The 23,465-nt window shown below is 32.7% G+C and overlaps 1 protein-coding gene across 2 annotated transcripts in view; it reads right to left on the reverse strand.

Annotated features, from left to right (window-relative positions):
* Positions 1-23,465, reverse strand: part of LOC106106721 (kinesin-like protein CG14535) — a 197,891-nt gene that overhangs the window by 10,432 nt on the left and 163,994 nt on the right. The gene's annotated exons all lie outside the window — the stretch shown is intronic.

Below are 23,465 nucleotides of genomic sequence, written 5' to 3' on the forward strand. Positions count from 1 at the left end.
TAGGAGAGAGAGCGTACATTCCCGCTCCTATAAAATATACAAATTTTAATTTACCTAAAAGCCACAATATTGCGTCCGTTTCTTTACAATTTTCGTATTTTATTTGCTATGTCCGTGTCTTATGTTCACATCTAATATTCACACACAACCATAGATTTTTTTAAGTTAATAAGTAATGTGCCTTTAAGTAATGAAATGTAATTGTAAATAGATTATTAATGTTATGAAATTAAAAGTTTTTAGGGATCATTACAAATGTAGTTTTAATCATTATTTTATGCGTTTCTTTGACTTAACATTAGACGTATATGAGATAACAATTTTGAGCAATCAAAATTCACGTTAAAATATGTTTATGATTCTTATACTTAACAAACAAACTTAAACAAAAATACTAAAGTAATACAACTTGGTTACACTATAAGTTGGTAATAATGTAAGCCGTGATACAGCTCACGCTGGCGGAGAAACATCTTAGGTTAGTTTCACACGAGGGCAGCAGAGTAAAGTAGAACAGTTACAGTACAGTAATACTGTTTTTAATGAAAAATGAAAATGAAAAAAATATTTATTAAACCAAAAAGATTGTACAAAACAAATAACTTTGACAATACCTTAAAATTATACATAACAGGAAGTTAAAAATAGTCGTTATTTTAAGTTATTCTAGCTCAGCTTATCTGGTGATGGCCACACTAGGCAATGCCTGTATCGTGGCCACCGGAATTCACAGATACAATATTATCTGAACACAAAATTACATAAACCCACTCTCACGGCAGTGTTTTAGTATTTAATTATAAGTTAATCAAGTTTAAAATTTACTGTTATTAAAATGTAATTGGGAAAAAAAAATATAGTTTTGTAAATATTGTTTGAAGGCATAATACGGAGAAAAGTACTATTTGATCAAGGTTCTGGGCTAAAAGTTTAACTGGACCTTATGGTAGGTCCAATCAAGCTTTAGTAACTTATACCGCGCTGGTCCAATCTACAATAGTTGACTTTACAAGCATATTTGAGTTGCGTGGCCGATATATGCAAATCGCGTACCGACTTTTTAACTTTATTATACTAATTACATTCGGAAATCTAAGTAATTAATAATTTAATAATCATACTAATATTATAAATGCGAAAGTTTAGATGGATGGATGGTAGAGTTTCAGATCAGAGAGAGATTTCAATGAAATTTGGTATAGATGTAGAGGATAGCCTGGAAGAACACATCGCCTACTCGCTTTTCTTTTTTATTCCACGCGGACAAAGTCGCGGGCGAACACTAGTAGTACATAATTTGCTGTCTTTTCTTTTGCCCTCGTGTGAAACTACTATAACAGAAGCAGGTGTAACAAAGCGGCTACAAAGCGAGCAACTTGTCTAATTATTTCCGCCAACTAAAATAGTTGGAGGTAAGTTCGCGGGATGTGATTACTTACATAATACCGTTCCGCGGATCTCACGGCGGGTAATTACTTGGGAATTAATTACACCTGCTTGTCAACTTGAATTAGTGAGTCGAGACGCGAATTGTTTACGATGGTTTATGTAATCTATGTAAGGTATAAGTTAACGATGAATGCGTGAATTACGTATAAGGGAAGTGTGGGTTTATACTAAGTAAATAGCATAAGCTTTGTAATTTTGTATGTATTGAAATAATTCAAAAACTACTGGGCCGATTTCAAACATTCTCTCACTATTAGAAAGCTATGTTATTTCTGAGTACCATATAGTAAAGTTTAAATTTCACGTGGACAAAGTCGCGAGCAATAGCTAGTTTTGAAATCAAAAACCCGACTTACTTTAATTGATGAAAAAAATGTTGTAAAAAGAATTAGAAATAGAAAGGTAATGAGGAGTAAGATTGACTAGCAAAAGTACATCGTTAAAATGTGTTAACTTTATTAGTTTTTGCGTTTTTCGTGAAGTAAAAAAATGTATAAACAAGATAGTAAAAGTCTTTGGATGGAAGAGTACTAATTTTAGTTTCAAAACATTTTAATGTCTTTAACTCAGACACAATAATACTATTATTATAAATAAGAAAGTTTAGATGGATCGATGGATGAATGTTTGTTAGTTTGTAGCCTAAGCTGAACGGATTTTGATGAAATGTGGTATAGTCGAGGATAGTTTGGAAAAACACATAGGCTACTCGCTTTTGTTTTTCTTATAAATTCCACGTAGACGGAGTCGCGGGCGAACGCTAGCTATTCATAATTTAGTAATTAGTTAACACTTCATCTATATTACTTGTCAGTTAGTACGTGCTACCAACATACTAACTACTAACGAGGAATTCCATTACACGATTACTGATCTGTCTACGTGTCTCGCTAATTTGTGAAATACATCAGCGAGTGAATAATAAACAGTTCAGGAATCAGCTTTAACTATGTTAATTATAGCAAGCAAATCGATTTCTATAATGACTTAAGATCTATGCTTTTAGTTGCAGATTACAATAAAAAACAAATAACAGAGTTATATAATTTTAAAATAACAATGTAAATAAAATATTTATGACTAAAAATTATCGCAAGATTTCGTAAACTAAACCTATTTAGAAATGAGTTTTGGTATTAATTTATCCAAAAAGCTTCGTAACATTTATTACAACCCTTTTCGAAAAAGAATGGACGAAAGAAATTATTTTTAAACTCCACCGAAAGTATTCAACGGAGCGCATGATTCCTCTCATATAAAACCCTCTAAGCTATAGGGTTAGCCGTAAGCCACAATGCGGTCAGACGTCACCGCAATTGCGAGCAATTGATGATTAGGTACTGAGTACAGTCGATATATAGACGTAATTCCGATCATTAGGACATTGAAGAGACGAAAATTTGTCTAATTTACCGCCCAATAATAACCTTTCAATTAAACACCTTTTGATCCAGTTTTTATAGTTCGTCTGACTCTATTATTTTCCTCTACCTTTGAGGTTATATAAAGTAAAGTATGTTCTAAGTTTTATTGGGTAAAAGGCGAGTAAATGAGGCAGAGTATTTTAACGCTAAAAGACGTTATTGCCTGTTAAACATTAATAAAGCAAATTTTCACGATTCCGTAAATGGAAATGGATTTTAATAATTTAATATTCGCTTTGTGACGTACAGTTCTGTCCACTCGACTCTTTGTGCGGCGCGTACGTTATTCTAATACAGTCTTTATTGCAAACCAATAGAGTGCGAATTAGCGTACGTGATAACGTAAAGCAACTAAGCCCTACAATGACGAGTAAATCCTTAAATCTTGAATGACGTACTCTCTCGGGATGATATCACTTTGAAAGCCGGACTCTGACCATATGGAAGTAATTGCGCTTATCTGTTGGCTAACAGCCAATATTTATTAGACATTAGCAAAACGTTTTTCAATGAATCAGTATTAAACTTGACAAGCGGTATAATAATTAACTATGGTACAAATTAAACACCTCATCGTAATAAGAACATTGTATTGTTTCTAAGATTGACCTAATACTACTTAAAACTATCTTAAATATTTTGATTAAAATAAATGTTAATAACAGCTTCAACCTTTTTCTACTATTTACGTGAATTAATTAACTAGGGGACGTCCTATATTGGTACTATTATAAAACATTCTAAAAATAACGAAGGTGAATTCCATTACAGGAGTCGCAGACATTTATAGCATTCCGTGCGATGACAAACAACTTTTAAGGAAATAGAAGTAACGGTGTGAGGATTCCGGACTGAAAACAAATCTCGGCTGTCAACAAACAAAATGGCCGCCGACAGCGTCGCGATTTTTTCGCGCCATTCGTAAACAACGCGACGAGAAACTCATTTGGAGCTGTCACGCGGATTAAAATTATCTTGTCTCGCGATGTCGCGTTAGGTTTGGAATATTAATGATGGATATGAATAGAATATTCAAATTTCGAGGTTGATAATTTACTTCCGTAGATTATCTTGTCACATTTTACAAATAACAAAAGGAACAAAAGGTGGATGTGGTGAGAGGTGGATATGGGGAAAGTGGACTGATATATGACAAGGAAAATTTTAGATTTGAACATAAATTTGTTAGATTGTGCCTAAAAATATTAATGTATAAATTGACATTATGATCAAGGAAAGAATGATTACAAAGACGACATGAAAGACGTGCAAGAAGGAACTAACTTCAAGATGATAAAACTAACAGAGAATGATCATATACTAACAAATGAAGAAAATATGTCGGGTGATCGTGTCTTTGATTTTAAATTTGTTAAATTAGTAGTAGATGTAAATCTAAGTAACCTTAAAGTTATATGTATAATATGCAGACGATAACCAAATAATCTATACGCACTGATAACCACACCCCAATCTTTCGTTAATCTCTAAAATTTTCTTCCCGAAATCGTTTCGCGGAAAATTTGAAATGAGGTGGAATTAGGCCAGGAGCCACGGTGCGCACGCATGCATAAAATTAAAGCCGGGGTAATGAAACGTTTTCTATGCGCTAAGCCGAGAAGTTCGTGCAATAAAGTACGGCTAGACTCCCTCCGCGGTGTAGAGTTTATATAGATGTTAGTGCATATTGGTTATCGATTGCTCTTGAACTGATTGTTGTCTATAGTAATTGGCAATGGATTGATGAAGCATGATGATGATTCGAAGTGTTTTTACAAATTATTTCTTCGGAAACGAAGGGATATAAAGATTTGACTCTATAAAAATTTAAGCATGCATTTCGATTTATTTCAAATATTCTAATCTTGTATGTCTACATATTGATGACAATGAGTTTATCATAAATCTTGTAGACAAACTCTTTAGAAGTTATGAATCGGGTTTACGACGGTGCAATCTGTCACCGACGTGCCCAAGTCGTCTATAAAGCATCAAGATCAATGAACGGACCGCTTCTAACAAATTCGTCGCTCAAACAGCGGTTATCAGGGCCGCTCAGTTGCGGGCCGCAGGTTTATCGTCGCCTTGTTTATGATGTTTACACCTTCCGCTGAAATTTCGAGGTGTCAGGTGGCTGAAATATTGTAGTTTTACACGTGATATGCCAGCAACATTGTCTTTAATGTCCTTGATTTTAATTTGTGATTCATAATAAAACACGTAGAATAAATTAATACACGTTGGTTAGAAAACAGTAAGTAGTGAAATTATAAATCTCTGATTACTTCTGCTTGCCTTGATCCATTCTCACAACTGATCAACAAAGTTAACAATATTTTAAACGAAAATTCAGCTTCATTGTATACTTATGTTTATCAGAATTGAATTGACTTACGTACTTCATGTATTAAAGTGACTAGATAAAATTTACATATGTGAATCGATCGTGGAAAATCGAGTTACGACGTCGCATATTGTCCCCCATGATAAAAACAAAGGCACTTATTATAAATGTTACGTTCAGTTTTATGTCGCCGCGGGCGCCGGGGGACGGCAGGGGAAGGCAGGGGACGCCGGGGGACGGGAGATGTACTGCCCTATATGAATTATGCATGATTTGTTGCTGTGCCATTTACCCTCGCTCTTATCCGGGAAAAGAACGTAACAGAGATTGCGTTCATTGTCACCTATGTGAAATAACACGGGAAACTGTTGTTTATTGTTGTTGGAAATTTAATAAAATTGCAACATTGATTTATGAAGTGTGCAGATGTTTATGTTTCTTTTGTATTGAATTATTCTTTTTCGTGAATACCGGTTTGTTATTTACATACGAATGGGTACAGACGGTGATTTTAAAGTTATTAGAATGAGAACGTTAAAATTGACTACAATTACGTTGGTCTTCTTATTACAAGAATTCTCTAAGTTATTATTTTTTTATTTTTTTTTTTATTTTTTTTTATTGCTTCAATATATGAACTTATTAAATAAATAAGTTACTAAGTAAGAATTTAATCTGTCAATCAGAAGAGAGGCTTCAATTTTTAGTAATTAGTAAGTTCAATCTAAGCACAAATATGAAGGAGGGTATCTTAAAAGGTCCAATTAACATTTGGTGAACATTAAATCAGGGCATACGTTCCGCGCGGGAACGCGTCCCCAATGAATTATGTAAATCGTCTTCAGCGGTTAACATCGTAATATTGTAAGCGATACTTTGAACCCCCGATTTACACAGATATAGATAAAACTAGATAAGACTAAAACATCCTCCTTCAATTTCAAATAATGACTATATAAGAAATACGCGTTATTACATGACTCACCTAGAAATTGTTTTTGGTTGAGCAATCGATTTATTTATTGTTATTTTAGTAAACTATTACGCTAAGACTAATTTAAACTTTTGGACAAAGATAAGTGAGAAAATACATATACTAGTAAAATTTTATTTAAAACTTTATTCGCGACCCTTCCAGTAAATTTATATCGTTGTGTTCAAAATTCTTCCTGCGAAGATGGTATCTGAGTAAACATAAATCCGGTAGGGGGCGCCGCGGGCGCGGGCGGACTGTGCTCAGGTGAAAATTATCAAAGGGAATTCAAGACAGATTCCAAACAAACATTGGTTAAACAGAATTATGGGTTTCTACGATTGCACTGTTTTTTATAAATGACTTTAGGGTAAACTTCAAAAGAAATTAAAGATACAGAGATTTAAGAAAAATATCTATTTATTAAACATAAAATAAATTGAATAAGTGGAGTGTCGAAGAACATTTTTGAGGTCGAAATGATAAACAAGTTCTTATTATTTGTGAGAAACTGATCTACACAGTAGGTTTATAAGAAATGTAATTTTTAAAACACACGCGAAAACCAAGAAAGTTTTCTAAACAAATATCACAAATGTACAATGAGAAACTGATGCATGATTCGAGTCTATGTTCTCTACAAGTTACTGGAAGCGCCCAAGGTTCAACGTAGACGAAGTTTGCGTTCGGAAACAAATGCAATCTTTTTTACAAATTTTCCGTTCAAAATGACTATTTTTCTTATCTGAAACTTTACATTTCTGATACTGTCAAAGTTTACGTCCAAAGCAAATATTCAAATGTAGAATGTTTTCTCCAAATAGTGCTAAAAATGCAAAGGATAATAAAAATAAAATTATCAGGATCTAAGAAATTGTCTCTATTATGCCTCGATGTATTTAATTCTTGAATGGATATTTATACATACATACATTTTACATATTTTTTTTTATTTTTTTTTATGATCAACACTTAGTAAACGCCTCTTCGATCATAACATAAAAATCTCACATTTTAATATTACTATTGCCTTCGTATTATTATTACATTTCAAGATGTTTTGAAGTTTTTATTGCCATAATAAAATAAGGTTGTACGAACATTGTATTTTACATTTATCTCTTATCATTTAACCCATTGTCTCTAATTTATGTTCCGTAAAAAGGCCAGTATGTCAGTTTACTAGTTAATAGCATAATAAAAGGCAAGAAAATATATCGTAGGTAAGTCATAACTCTTAAAACCCGAGCAGCGCCGCGGGATAGAACAGGGTAATATTAAGCGAAAGCTGGTCCCAAGTTTTATGCTAGTTTCACACGAGTACAGAGCAGTCCGGCTGTACTGTACTCCAATTGTTAAACGTACACTAACAAAGCCGAACTTCACTGACCTACTGCACTGTCATACTGTTCTGCTCTTGTGTGAAACGAGCATTATAATATTGATAGGGAACACTACTCTATTACTCTGTCTATTGTCTCTACTTTTACTTTACTCTATGCCTCAGATTTTGAAAACTGTTAAAATTGTATTCCCATTCATTTGGTTTGAAAAATTCTCGTTATAACGTCTGCCTAGATTGTTTTGGTTTCTCACTTTTAGCAGAGCTATTGCAATTAGTAGTTTTTGTTTGTGCTTTGAATACAGAAAGGATATAATTAAAGGACTCGAGTCGTTGATTAGAATAACTGGACAACAAAACAAAGCAAATTGCGCTACCAAAATAAAATAAAAACATGAAAGAAATCTTTCGGCAGACCACTTTAATTATTTTTTCAATACATCAAAAAAGCCGAGCCATTCCGTCAGAAAGCCCTTACAAAACGCAATCTCGACGACCGAATTTAAGACGAAGAAAGCGTTCCTAATTTTAAGTCGAATTAAATCAACTACACACCATGAAATTGGGGCGCATTGCTTTTATTTCCTTAATAAAAGAACTTCGCTTACAGCTGGAACCTTAAAGGGTTAAACTCAATTACCATTTAGTCGAGTAATTGCCGTGAATTAAATCAGAATGAAATACATCTCTAGAGCTACATTTTCCTCTGACTCGACAATTGATAGTGTTGGCCAGTGCGTGCGACCTCATAAAACCCGGCTAAAAAACCCACTCGAGTAAATTATTCCGAGGTGGCAACGACACTGAAATTGTCCCGTCTTCCTGCACTCAGCATAATTTAATTTTATATTTACTAAATTATAAATATTTAATTTCACTGTTTCAAATTTTATCTTTGCTTATTTAATTTACGTATCTTTAGAATGTTTAATATTTATAAGGTTTTTTTTACTTCTGTCTATCTACGCTCTTTTTGCCAATTATTTGTGGTCGGTCTTCCTTGGCCTATGTAGATTTCGATTAAGTATATTTCGATCTCATTATAACAGGCAGTATTTATTAGTAAATATTGTTGTAAATTCCGTGGAGATGAAGTCGCGGGAAAAAGTGAATGAGAAAATAACCAGCGATGATATCTATATTGTTTTATAACTTTGAAAAAAGTAAAATGTTTTTTTTTTTAAGTTAATGGCTTTTACAATTATTACATTAATATTTGATATAATTTTAGACGATATGGCATATTCTTTAAATTAAACATAGTAAATAGTACTGGTTCTTCAAAGTTCACTAAGTGGCAATACTTCGAAATCAGACTTTTAACAAAGTTCCAGGGTTCGATCGTTAAAATTGCAAGTGCGAGAGATGGACGGAGTTGTAAATTTAAATCACAAAGTCTAGCAAGTTGTGGCACTACGCAAACTTACTGCAAATTGGATTAGTGCAACGCAGTGTTTGACACGTTAGCGGTACACAAAGTGTCGCCCTCTACTCGCCGACTGCAACTAATTTAGACTCGAATCGAGAATGTTACATGTACTATTAAATCCGACGCAAGTGTTTAAGTAACTGAGACTTAACAAAGACGGAATTGTCATAGACTGGAATCTGATTTTGCTGAAGGCCTTTTTAATATCATAGAACTGCAGCTATTAATGTTATTTGTGCGTAAACGTGCTTTATACTAACTGTTGCTCGCGACTTTGGCCGCGTGGAATTAAAAAAACAAAACTAAGTAGCCTATATGTTCTTCCAGACTATCCTTTACGTCTATGCTAAATTTAATCGAAATACGTACAGTAGTTTAGGCTACATACTCTAACAAACATCCATTTAAACTTTCGTATTTATAATATTAGTATGATAGTCTAAAACATAGTTACTTAGGAATAAATTACCTTTCTTATGAAATATTTTTTGTAATCGGGCCAGTAGTTTTTGAGTACAATGCATCCAAAAATCCAAACATCCAAATCTTTCCTTTTAATAATATTAGTATAGATAGTTTAATATTCCTAAGGCTATGTCACCGGCAATTATCGAACATCGCCCGTTTGTGAAATATATACTTGTAATTTATTGTTTTGTTAAGGAGTGGAAATATGGTGACAAAACTCATCCGTACTCATGACATCTTTAAAACATAACAACACTCTTGGGACAGTAAAGGGTGAAGGGGAAGATACATTTGGATGCTAACACACGTTGTTATTAATTATAATTACGTACTAATTAATGATATCATGAAAAATTACTGTGGTAATTAAGGAACAGTGTTTAGACATTTACAAAAGAGCGAAATATACATAGAGTTTGATATCTTATGACTAAAAGAAATCCATTTACCTATAATAATTGAATGGATCCTTAATTCGAATACATAAAAAACATATTAAGTTAAAAAAACAATGGATCTACGTGCCGAAGATCAGATGTCCAATAGAGTTCTTGATATCCAAGCATTCTTTGATCATTTAACGGTCAGCAATCAAATCGTTAGACCTCTTAAAATGTGAAAAAGATGCTAAATTAATCGAACTTGTGAAGCCCGAGTAAAGATTGCAGCCGCGACTAAAGTGAGTCGTAAATCTGTGGAGACGATAGCGGAGTAGGTGAGGGTAATAAAGTGGCGACAAGACTTTTAGTGAAGTACCCCTTTTAGTACTTAAAGGGGAATCTTTATGACACAAATATGCTTTTATATAATTATCATTAAGTTTTAAAAGAGATTAAAAACGATGTTCTCAAATAAATTGTTCATATCGACTTTATAAATAGATTTTTATTACGTCTATAAGACAGTAAGAGCGTGTTAATTGATTGATTAATCTATCGCACAACTGTGCGATTGTCAATTGTTACACAACCAATTCAACTGTTTGGTTGCTCAACTAAAAATAAAGTAACTAGTGTTCGTACAATCAAAGCGCGACTAAACAGTGTAACGATAGTTTAGTCAAAAGTGTGCGCACGCTCATAAATTGCATTGTGACAAGACGATTCATCAGTTTAACTTTTAATAAAACTGCAAAAACGGCCGAAGTAATTGCGTTTTCTTGAACAATGATAAATTGAACCGCAAATTAAAAACTTCCATTAAGTTCCACTCCTTATAATTCAATTTAGTTGTGAGTCGAGCCCTGAGCCGGTCGAGCGCCAATTCCGTTGTCTATCTGATTCCGACTGGGCTTTCTTTTTTAAACAGCTCTCGAGGACCATTGACGCGTAATGAGCGCCTTCTTTTTAACGTTCACTTTGCGCTATTTTAATTTGATTTAATTTACGCAAGGACTCTTCACCACTAAAGTATATAATGTCACACTTTCTTTGACTGACCGTACTCTTTGTAAAAAGAAAGACTTCTACATGTTTCTTTTTAATATGTAAAATTAACAATTAAATAAATATAATTGTAAATCCAAGATGGCCGCCATCACATAACGGCAAACCTTTCTAACAATACCGTTCGATTTTTAAGAGATTAACAGATTAATTGTAGAGCGTGCATACCTGAAACTAAATAATCGCACAACTTTTTAGTCTCTGGTTTCTATGAGCTTATATGGAGGTACACACAACTCGATTTTTAGTTGTCCAACTAAACAGTTAATAGGCTGCGAAACCATCGACAATCGCACAACGGTTATGCGATAGTTATATATACAGATTGGCAAATATCTGATACTTATGTAAGAAAACAAATGAAATTATTCGATCATCTAAAGGTGGGTTGTAGATAAGGATTGTATTTGGGTAAAGTACATAAGGGCCGGCCGACACTAGAGCTGGTGTTCCGTAACGAAGCAAGTTTGGAGTGCGTTTACGTGACTGTACCCCGTCACAATGTTTACTTTATCAAAAGCTTTCGATTGGATTATGATCGTAAAATTTATAGGCTTAGTATAACAAGATTCTGTACTATCTATTAATTAATTGGTCTTATAACTTTGATGGTTTAATTGTATTTCACCCTTATCATTCTAATTAACGCGGCCAATTCAAAGGGAACAAATTTTTATGTCACCGAAATGTAATCAACACATTCAGAATGTTTACAAAATGTCCAAATACAGATACGACTACAATACTTTCAGCCTTAAAATAAGCGCGGTACAAAGTTAAAATTAGGAATAAACTGAGTATAAGCGAATACCGAGTACTGAGTACTGAGTATAAGAGTAAGAGCATATGTTAGTACAAAATTTGCTTATACCCAGTTTATTTCCAAGTTTAACGTTATACCGCATTTATTTGTGAGACTGTACATATTTTTCGGAAACTTTTGGAGTGTCAATTAAAAAAAAATCTGTGTCAAGCAATCTAACAGTCGCAAAGGTAAGTCCAAAAAGCTCCTAACGATTCGAGACGCAAGTTTAAAGAGCGATTACGTGACTAAGCGAACAGAGCGCGACACTTCTTCCGCGCCGCAAATTAAACAAGTTTCCAATTCGTAACGACTGCCAAAGTTAATATTAGTTGGACGCGACTCCTGAATGTTTTGCTTCCAGTTGTTTAGTGTCGGGTTACCCTAAGTGTTTAATGCTTTGAGCAAAATCATCTGAATTGCCAAGTCACTGTTTCAAATTGGATTTCCCCCTTAATATCCAGTTACGTAGGTCACCAAAAAAATCTTAAACTCGATTAGCACCAAAATGCAAAATGTTATAGTTTGGAAAAGAATAAGAGATATGAAGTATAAATGAAGTACTCGTACATTGATTTCAGTTTATTTTAGTGCTAAAATAAACTATTAATATTAATGTCTCATGATATTAATTTAAGTCGTTAGAAGGTTTAAAAATATAAGTTATAAGTAATTCTATGTAATTACCAGGTATAAATTGGTATATTTACCATTTACATTATTATGTATTCGAGCGTCGCAACTTAACAACCAGTGCTCGAGTTTCGTTCGTTAAATTTTTCACAACTCCGTTCAACGTATTGTGCCGACCGAAGTTGCAACGAAAAATGTACGTGCCGGCGACTTCAAAAGCACAAGTTTTGGAGGGGCGAATTAGGCAAGTTAAGAAATCTTGGTACCGAAATTTCGCAACCTTTGAGAAATCTTGGAAAATTCACCTGAATGACAACTTAACGTTACGGATTAACTTAGGTGTAAAGGTTTCTTAGGTGTAGTTTAAAGTGTGTTTAAGTTAGAGTGTTAGTTATAAGTTACTGTTCTGCTATTCTTAGTGGGTATAACTACCAAAATTTAAGGACGTTGTGTACAAATTTTTGGAAGCTCGTTTATATCCGTTTACTACATCTAGGTCTAATAATCTCTTCTGAAGCAATCGTAGTAAAGAGATTAATGATGAAACAGTGATGGTTAGTGTAACTTAAATGACCACTTAACTGCGTAATTACCAGAGCTATCAAAAGTATAGCAGCGGTAAAGGCAGTTACACACAACGATAAAGCCTGCACAAGCCGTGATACACGACAGCTAAAAACTAGAAGCATTATTAAGTTGGTGAATATAGCGTGCAACAATTTGTCGCTGCAATGACGCGCGTCTTGTGTATGCCGGAACTTTGATACCGTTTGGTACAATCGGTGACAGAGTGTCTTTAAATTTTAATAAATATTATTATGATCTTTAATGAATAAAGAATCTGACGGTTTAACTGACAATTTGTTTACTGTGTCGCGGACAGTTAAGACACAACACCGGTAACCCGAAAATGTACCAAATAATCCTATCGCGTCAAAAGTGACAACGACGTCTCCGCATGTGGGCAAATGTAAGGAAAATATTTGTAAAAAGTTAAAATTAGTAAGTGTAATTTTCACAATTACATTGTGTGCGCGATTGTACTTGCCGCTACAATACATTAGAAGGGACACTTTACAACTGTTGTCCCGCTATCATTACGCTTCGACCAATAAGGGGCGAGCAATAAAGAAATTTTCTAACAGCGCAAACAAAACTTACGGGATGCCGTAATGTCTTTGAGTATAGTTGAAACATTTATATTGCATCGTTAAACGTTTGTTAGCAACAGTATTTCTACGAGAATACAAGATACGTGTTCTGTACAATTTATGTGCGTATTTATCACTCCCAAGTATAACGGTGGAGAGAATAATTAGACTTTGTTTAATGCGATGTAACAAGGAAGATTTAACCATTCCTTTAATGTTTGGACATATCTTATTGGGAGATAGGAATGGGCTATAACACGTACTATTCAAAATTAATTAGATCCCATAAACCACTGCATCTTAACACGATCTAGATTAAATTCTAAGTCGTAAAAAGTAGACTATAACTACCATAACCATAAAGAAATAGAGAACCAGACGACGCTGTACCGCCATTAACCAATGTAATAAATTTAAAAACAAAGCAAACATTAAAGTCGAGGTGTAAGTGCATCTCCGCACGACTGTACCTATTAGTTACATTAACACACTGCGGACACGGAAATTCCATAACTATCCTTTATTCAAATTTATTGTGGTGCACTTTAATAATGTCCCGTACTCTGCCCTCTCGAGACCGTTGAACTTCGCGGTCGCTATTCGCACTTCTACGAACTAATAATCCAACGCTCGGGTGACCATAATTAAGAAAAGCACCGGACATTTCGCTTAGTTTATTTTTCTATCAGAATCGATTCGAAAATTAAATCTTTCTACTAAGTAAGTAAAAATTGTTCTTTGACACTAATTTTTTTTTAAATTGATATGACTATATCCAAAATGTTTCATGATAGTAGGTTAAACATTTTTAATCTTGCGATATGTAAAAGTATAACGGTATTTATGGTCTGGTAAATCCCTTAAAGGACGCGAAAAGAAACACTATTTTTAGTCAAAATTAAAAACTATAGATGCCAATCGTGTTTGTGTTATAGTGTGTAAAAATAATATCCTTCATAAAGTAAAATCGTGGTCACAGTATTTCAGCGCAGCTTTGCAAATGTTTGCGTTCTTTGGCGAGCAGCATTTTGGGAATGAAGTGTGAATGGATGTTTATATAAGAGCTTGCCGTATTATTATTTTTATTCTCTCGCTTTCCAATGAATGAACTGAATGATGTAGATTTTCTGAATGACTGCGGACAACTATAAATTATAATTTTGTTAGAAATAATCAAACAATTCAATTTTACATACTGTGTTGAGTAAATTTAGGAGCATATTTGTACAATAAAAAACACTGTAAAAGTAAATACTCACGCTGAAAGTTGAAATTGAATTAACACAATAACAAAATAAGTTTCTAATAACATAACAATTTGAATTAACACAGATTAAAATATAATTCACTTTGTTCTCCGCAAGTCAGACACAGACATATACCGCGAGTATATTATTCATTTTAAAAAGGCAGTGTATGATACCGAGTGGCTGTCAATAAGAAGAAAGGGCAGGCAATTACGTGGCAATCGATACGCGCCTCGAGCTACGTCTGTCGTCGCACAGAACAAGATAGTGCGCTGCATATAGTTTTGTGTTAAGTTATGTCGGAGACAGATGTATTAGGAACAATACGTGTTAAACTATACTTATGCAGTTCTTATAAGAGTATTCAAAAAGTTAAACGCTGTTCAGTTCATCTATATTAATATTATAAAGAGGTAAGATTTGTATTTTTGTCTATATTGAAATAACTCAAAAACTACTGGGCTGATTTCAAAAATTCTTACATCATTGACAAGCTACGTTATCAATGAGTAACATAGGTTATGTTTTTTATTGGTTTTTTTAATTTCACACAAGTGAAGTCGCAAGCAACAGCTAGTATAACCACAAACGACGATTTTGTTACATTTTTGTTTTGAATTATACTAACATTACGAAAATACTGGTAAAGGTGTTTCTATTACTGTAAAATTATGTAACAGTAACGTAAAGTAACGTTTGATGTTAAATAAACATGTAGTAATTAATAAACTAAGGTTTTACTGAAAAAAACTTTAAAAGTAAACAATACAAACCATTAAGCTCAGTATTTATAAACATCGAGAAAGGAGTTAAATGCAAAGAGGGTTAATTCCGTGACTGGAGGCCATTTATTCAATTAACTCGATAAATAGCAGTCGCCAACGTTAAAGCAATAGACATTACGATAATCGTATATTGTGATATACAATATATTTATCGCGGAAATCTTATGAAGGAAATCACACTTTAGCACGCTAAAAGAAAAAAATCGTAAAAACAAATGCCTACCGCTCTAAAAATCTGACGATCGTATTTCGACGGAAGAAGAAACGAAGCATTTTTTTTGCACAATTATTTGACATCAAATAGGAGAGATTATTCTCAACAAGCCAGTAATCCAGATAGCGGTTGTGATTTGTAAAATTCTCGACTTTAAATGCCCTCTTAGTTATATCTAGACTCTTATCATCTCATTTTCAACTTTATCGTGTCATTTATTACTACAAAAATACGAAGAATAATAAATAAAATTATTTACTACGTTTCGAATCCTAACCTAAAAGTTTAACAATTTTTTTCCATAATGACTGTATCGTACATTTATCACATTACAAAAAACCTAAAAGTGAAATGAACAAAACTTGTTTAAAATAATTATAAAGTAAACGTTAATTATAAAATTCTAACTTAACTCATTAATTCACCATTGCTCATAACTTAACACGATGTTTATCTACGCCAGTGAACTTTAATGTTAGTTATAAATATCAAATGCGTGTTGTCGTTTCATATTTTAACACGTCGCTCATATTTTATGCTCTGTTGCTTTTAAAAATATCAGTAATTTTATATTTTTATGCTTGATAAAGTACACAAATTAATTGCGAATTATAAAAGCACGGGGTAGATAAAATGTAAATAAATTCCACTACTAATTTACTAACTCGTCCCATAAATGCAGTTTAGTAGTCACTTTAGTACTAGATTTTATCATGCTACATTTACACTAAAGGCCTGTCCAACCACTGGCTGATAGAGGCTCAGGACTCAGGTAGCTTAAAAATGACGTCATTGTCAGTTAAGGCAACAAAATCCGATATTTTCATCGCATATTTTACACGTTGGAATGTTATCAGACAATTAAGAATTTAGACCCTTAGTGTCTCCATAAAAATACTAAAGCATCCTCGAGGGCAATTAATTCTCGGAAATAATCATATCAATTTGTAACAAATGAAATGGCTTTCAAAATCAGAAGACCCTGTAATGGTATCTAATTCAATAAACAAACCAAGTTCACGTGAATGTAACGAACAACTCAATTGGAGTTCACAACACAATAGGTTAATTGCTTTTGAAAGTTAACAGAACTATACCGGGCGCTTAGACGCGAACCGTAGCGTTTGTCGTACACAGAAGTGAAAGCGAACCGAAGGCTAAGCGAAAACTGGCATAGCATACTTACTAGAAAACTCACTCATCAATTGGTTGGTTATGGGAAACCCCTTAGTATTAACATAATAGAAATCTACACTAAGATAGCTCGATTGTGATAGAAACAAAAAGGCAACAGCTAGCTGTCTGTAATAGAATTGTATGCTAAAATTATTTATTCGCTTCGCTTCTGGTTCGCGTTTGTAGTGTGCTAAGCATAATTAGATCCACATGAGGTGCCCTCCCTTATTTGAGCGGAAAATTGGTTTTATATTCCATCATCATTCGTAATTGCGCTTGATACGTTCGTGCACAGGTTTGTTACGCTTACAACCGCAAATGTCCACGATATTAATTAGTCGTGGACTAGTAATAGGTGGTTTAGTAACCTATTGATGGCTTAAGTTACTTTGAAAGGTATATTTGTAGTGCATCTTACTACGAGATCTAAAACGACGTGGAAATTATATCTGTACTGCTATAAAGAGAAAAGATTTTTATTTTTGTATGTATTCATGTAAAGCTATGTTATTAACGAGTGATATAGGTAATTTTTTATTATTTTTTTAATTTCACTCAGGCAAGGTCGCCAGCAACAGCTAGTATTATTAACTACTTTAGAAGTGATAATTCTTTTGGAATGAAAATTTCAAACCACAACATGGCGTTATATAACTTTTCATTAAACTTTCGTAAACCAACGCTGGAACTCTACGGATATTTTAAAAATCTTGTAACGTTTTTTTCGACTTGCTTGTGCAAGTTATTTCCATCAAGTTTTGAAACCTTAAAAATGTTACTGGTATTTTGTGTTGGTGAAAAAAGTTTTTCTTTGCAAGTTTGTCGTTAGTTAGTAGATTTTTAATATTCTTTGAATGTTTGAATACTAACAAAGGAGTATATCTTTATAAAGACCACTAGAAAAAGCCAAAACTTATTCTTTTGTTTATTAAACAAATGAAAGTCCCATGATTTTTTTTTTCAAATGACAAACATTTTTAGGGGTTTATTAGAAATCCTTTGAGGCTATCACGTGCCGTACGTAACGAGGACTGGGTGATAATTCTGAAAACAACCGGCTAATTGATTAACGGGCCGCCACTCGACCTCGTCTCTTATTCAATTATCCTTCATTGTTTAACAAATTCGGGACATTTTTTAAAGGGATCAGATTTAATATTGATAATCTCTACAACGATAGTATCGAATGAAAATTAAACGACGTATGTAAATTCAGGGATAAGATTACTGTGAATCTAATTTATTCAAAAATGGTTACATTGTAAAAATATCTATACAATTAACACTATCTATACTAATATAAAGGGATTTGTATTTTAGTATGTATTGAAATAAGGCAAAAGTTACTACGCCGATTTCGAACATTCTTTTACTATTAGTAAACTACGTTATTGCTGAGTAACATAAATTGTTTTACTTTTTTTATCTCCGTAGACGAAGTCGCGAGAAACAGCTAGTCATTAATATATAAATTTACAACACAAAACACGAAGGAATCAGAACAGGCATTACAGAATAAAACTATACTCATTGTAAATGTACAGAGGGCTTATCAAAAGAATAGCGAGGATATTTTCGTAACGTTATCGACAAAATTTTTATCACCGCCAAGTTACAAATACGTTCACGCAAGTATGACGCAAATATTCCTGATAGACCCTCAAATTCATAATGCAATAAACTAAACAATAAACACAAAATACAATTTCATATTTTGAATACCAAACGCGGCCGACTAAACAAGTTAACGTGGCGTTACAATGTGAACGTAAAACAATGCGCGGCTGGCAGCCGAATAAATTAATATCATTCACAAACTAACTGACTACAAACGAAAACATTATAAATGCTTTAACAAGCTGATTTCGTATTCGGAATATTAATTTCCATTCATTTGTTTTTCTATTTTAAATCTTTGCGCATTCACAAAGACTCTTGACTTTAAACACGAAAAATAGAAAATGAATTTCAGTCTCCCACAATTTTATGATTTACATGATCAGTTTTATGCTGGGTTTCTGAAGTTACCATATTCTATCTAAGTGTGAGGTTGAAGTAAGTTTTAACAGAGTAAAATTCAAGTTACGTAGTTCGAAAATGCAATTCATGAATTTATCTAACCAAAAGCCCTAACTAATGGTTAAAAGTAGCTGGGAAACCGGTCATTAATAACTAGTAACATAGGCATTTATATCGTTAATCGTATATGACAAATTTTAGTCTAGTTAATACTCTATGTCACACAACCGTAGACTTAAAAGTATGTTCGACTTTTAAGCCAGTATAGCATTACCTCAAAAATATTAAAGTAAGTAAATGTATACGTGTAAACAATCTGATAAAACAAGTAAAATCCGTTGCAGACAATGCAGATATCGCGTAAAAGGGCGGTGACAAACTGCGTACAGTCGCGAGCCATTGCTCACGTTTAGTGCGGCGGCCAGCGCAAGCAGTACCATAGCTTACATTAGTTAGCCGCGGCTCGTCTGTGGACACTCGTGAACGTAAGTACTACGATCAAATTTATGAAAAAAAATATTAGAATACGTTTAATAATTCTAATTAGAATTTAGAAGGATTCTAATGAATACTAGCTGTTGCTCACGACTTCGTCTGCGTGAATTAAAAAAAATAATAAAAACATAGCCTATGTAGCTCACAGATAAATTACCTTTCTACCCCTAGAATATTTCGGATTTTAAAAATTATTTCACCCCTGAAATAATTTTTAAAATCCGCCCAGTAGTATTTGAGTTATTACAATACAAACAAATATACAAATCTTTTATCTTTACAATATTAGTTGTGGAGTATAGATGTCAAAAAGTGATACTCTTATAAATAAAAAGCATTTTGTATAAACTAACAAAAATGCAGTTATATATGAAACTTCTGGTGCAATTATGACAAATTAAATAAACAAATAAGTACAGATAGAAACAAAAGTGATAATTCATCCAACGACGTTACTAATTTGCAAAGTTGTTCCTTAAAGTCATGAAGATGTAAACCTCGAGTTACTAAGTCACTTGTGACACATCTTGTTATGATTAATGCGAAAATAAGTGGCTACGTGTTGCTCGCGACTGTACCCGCTGGCCGCTCGCCAACGACTGATAATTTGATAAAAAGACTGGCAAAGCGGCTAACTGCCAAACTGCTTCTTTATGGCATTTATTAACCAGTGTTACCAGTCGTTAGCGCGCTAATGTACTAAATAAACTGTTTATAGTCTAAATGTTGTCATTAACATGTTTTATTTGAATAGGGAATTTTAATTATCATATGGAATAGATACGAGTAGGAACTAACAATATTACATTACGGTTGTAATTAAAAAGCAAAAGATTATCTTGTTGACGTTTTGTTGACCACCATCCATACATGTTAAGGATGACGATTACATTTAAAAGATGTTGCTCGCGATTTCGCCCACGTAAAATTAAAAAAATGGTAAAACTATAGCCTATATTACTAACTGAGAACATAGCTTTTTAATGGTGCAATAGTTTTTGAAATTGGTCCACTAGTTTTTGAGCTATTATAATATATACAAAAATCCAAATCTTTTTTTTAAATATTGTCCACGATATTAATTAGTCGTGGACTAGTTATAGGTGGTTTAGTTAACTATTGATAGCTTGAGTTACTTTGAAAGGGAAATTTGTAATGCATCTTACTACGAGATCTAAAACGACGTGGAAATTATATCTGTACTGCTATAAAGAGAAAAGATTTTTATTTTTGTATGTATTCATGTAAAGCTATGTTATCAACGAGTAATATTTGTGTTTTTTATTACTTTTTTTAATTTCACGCAGGCAAGGTCGCCAGCAACAGCTAGTATTATTAACTACTTTAGAAGTGATAATTCTTTTGGAAAGAAAATTTCAAACCACAACATAGCGCTATATATTTTTTCATTAAATTTTAATAAACCAACGCTGGAACACTAAGGTTATTTTAAAAATCTTGAAACGTTTTTTTCGACTTTTGAATTTTAATTATCATATGGAGTAGATACGAGTAGGAACTAACAATATTATATTACGGTTATAATTAAAAAGAAAAAGATTATCTTGTTGACGTTTTGTTGACCACCATCCATTCATGTTAAGGATGACGATTACATTTAAAAGATGTTGCTCGCGATTTCGTCCGCGTGAAATTAAAAAAAATAGTAAAAATATAGCCTATGTTACTGAGTGAGAACATAGCTTTTTAATGGTGCAATAGTTTTTGAAATTAGTACACTAGTTTTTGAGCTATTATAATATATACAAAAATCCAAAAATCCAAATCTTTTTTTTAAATATTAGTATAGAAAATACATTTTTATTACCATAAGCACTAACTAATTTTACGATTATAAAAAAAATTACAATACACTACTAAAACTAAAATTTATGTTTAGTTTTACTGACGTGTGGATGATCCCAAGGGTTCTCGCGGAAGATCAGCGCTGGCACTTCAATAGGAGCATCCAGCATTTATAGCTGAGCGAGGACCCAATCCAGTCAGCATTGCAGCACTAATTTTAAGATATTTCTTTTTTTATCATTTCACTACTTACGTTTCTCATTATTTTGTGTTTAATTACTTTTATGATTCATAATTGTAGTAGTGACAAGGATTAAACATTAGTTTATTTTATTTAACTATTTATTTATTTTTAACATTGTTTGCGTGTAATAAATGTACAATTTCGGTTAATAACAAAGGACGTAACATTAAAATGGACATTCAATGACCACTACTAACATTCGATTTAATTCGTGATAAAATGGCCACCAACATTGGTACTAAAGTTGGCCGCGACGCTAATACTGCACAGATGTTTACGATTGCACGATTAAATAAGCAGAATTGTTTGTTACTCTATAATAAGTTAAAGAGCAAAACGTTACCTAATTTTGCAAAACGCACATAGTACATTATATATATCTAAATTTTGTTCTTTATAGATTCAAATCAATTTAATTGATTGTCTAAATACTTACTAATGTTATAAAGTGGAAAGATTTATATTTATGTATATATTGAAATAACTTAAAAACTACTAAGCCGATTTTAAACATTCTTTCACTGTTACAAAGGTAATTTATCTGTAAGTAATATAGGTTATATTTTTAATCAATTCACGCGAACGAATTCGCGAGCAACAGCTTGTTTGTAATAAAATTTTAACTTTATGGATCTTATTTATTATTTATATAACGTATTGAAATTATTCTCTGAAATAATATACGCGGATTCAAAATGAAAGTAAATAAAAAATAAATGTGTGCGCACGTAACTACATGTATTTTTATAAAAATAGAGCGTCTAGGTGTGCGATACAAGGCTAATGTCCTACTGTGCTGCTAATTAATAATTATTAACACAACGTTTACTATAATGTTATAATAAATTTCGACCACGACTCTGGCCTCGAGGAATTTAAAAAAAACAAAAGTAAGTAGCCTATGTATTCTTTCACACTAGGGTACAAACTCTAGCAAACATCTTTATTAAAATTTCGCATTTTTAATATTAGTAAGGTCTCTTCATTTATATAAACATTTATATATACTTAACTTGATGGTTAGTTTATTAGGTTATATGTGCTTTGATACACTACACTTGTAAATACCATATGATCATTTTTTTCCTGTTTCAACTAAAGACACAAGATATAAACGCATTTGTCTTGTTTTCGTAAGAGGATTTATTATAACAGCGTTAACCCAAAAGAGCAGCAAAACATACAAAATTGAAATGTTTCCCTCCGCATCACGTGCACATCAAAGGAGAAAAAAAAAACTGGGTCTGTGGTCCAAGCCAATATCTAACCCTCTTCTATATAAATCTTTTATACCTTAGAGGACGTTACATGTGGTACAAGTCAAAAGATTTTCGAGGGTAATAAATATTTCTTAAACCTTAACCGCTTATTTATACATGTATTAATTTTTTTAAACGTGTATGTATGTGAAATTTTTATGAAGTATATTTTTATACTGTATTTTAAAGGAATAATTAAAAACAATATACAGATTTTACTGAGAAGAATTAAGATTGACACAAAATTGCAAAGAAATAGTTTGTACTTAACAAATGTTAGATTATTTTTTTGTCCTATTATTTACTTGCGTTTCTATAGATCTCCTAAACTAACACGCTAGGTTCTCATCACTTGTACCACACAAGAAAAGGGTCTTATTATCAATAAGAAGTTTAATCCCACGGGTAAAGGACATAGATTTCATTGATCGATACAATTTGACAAATAAATTGGCAAAGATAGTTTTCTTTTTGGCAAATTAAATATTAATACTTCCATTTCACTTATTATTTATCCAACTAAATTTTTCAACTAAGAAAAAAAAATGTGTAGCATACTTGGACTTTAGTTAAAGAGATTTATGGGAACGTATTTAATAATTAACACATCAACTTTAATTTAAGGAAATTACTAAATAAACACAAAACCCTTTAAATTACTTTGTAACTATGCCTTGTTATTAAGAAACGATAGTTATTATCTTGGTAATAAATCGCAAGCGATACGCTCACGTTCGACATCCAAGTCCTCGGAGACCCT

This window comes from Papilio polytes, unplaced genomic scaffold (genome assembly GCF_000836215.1).
Source record: "Papilio polytes unplaced genomic scaffold, Ppol_1.0 DF822178.1, whole genome shotgun sequence".
In the NCBI taxonomy this organism is placed as follows: Eukaryota; Metazoa; Arthropoda; class Insecta; order Lepidoptera; family Papilionidae; genus Papilio; species Papilio polytes.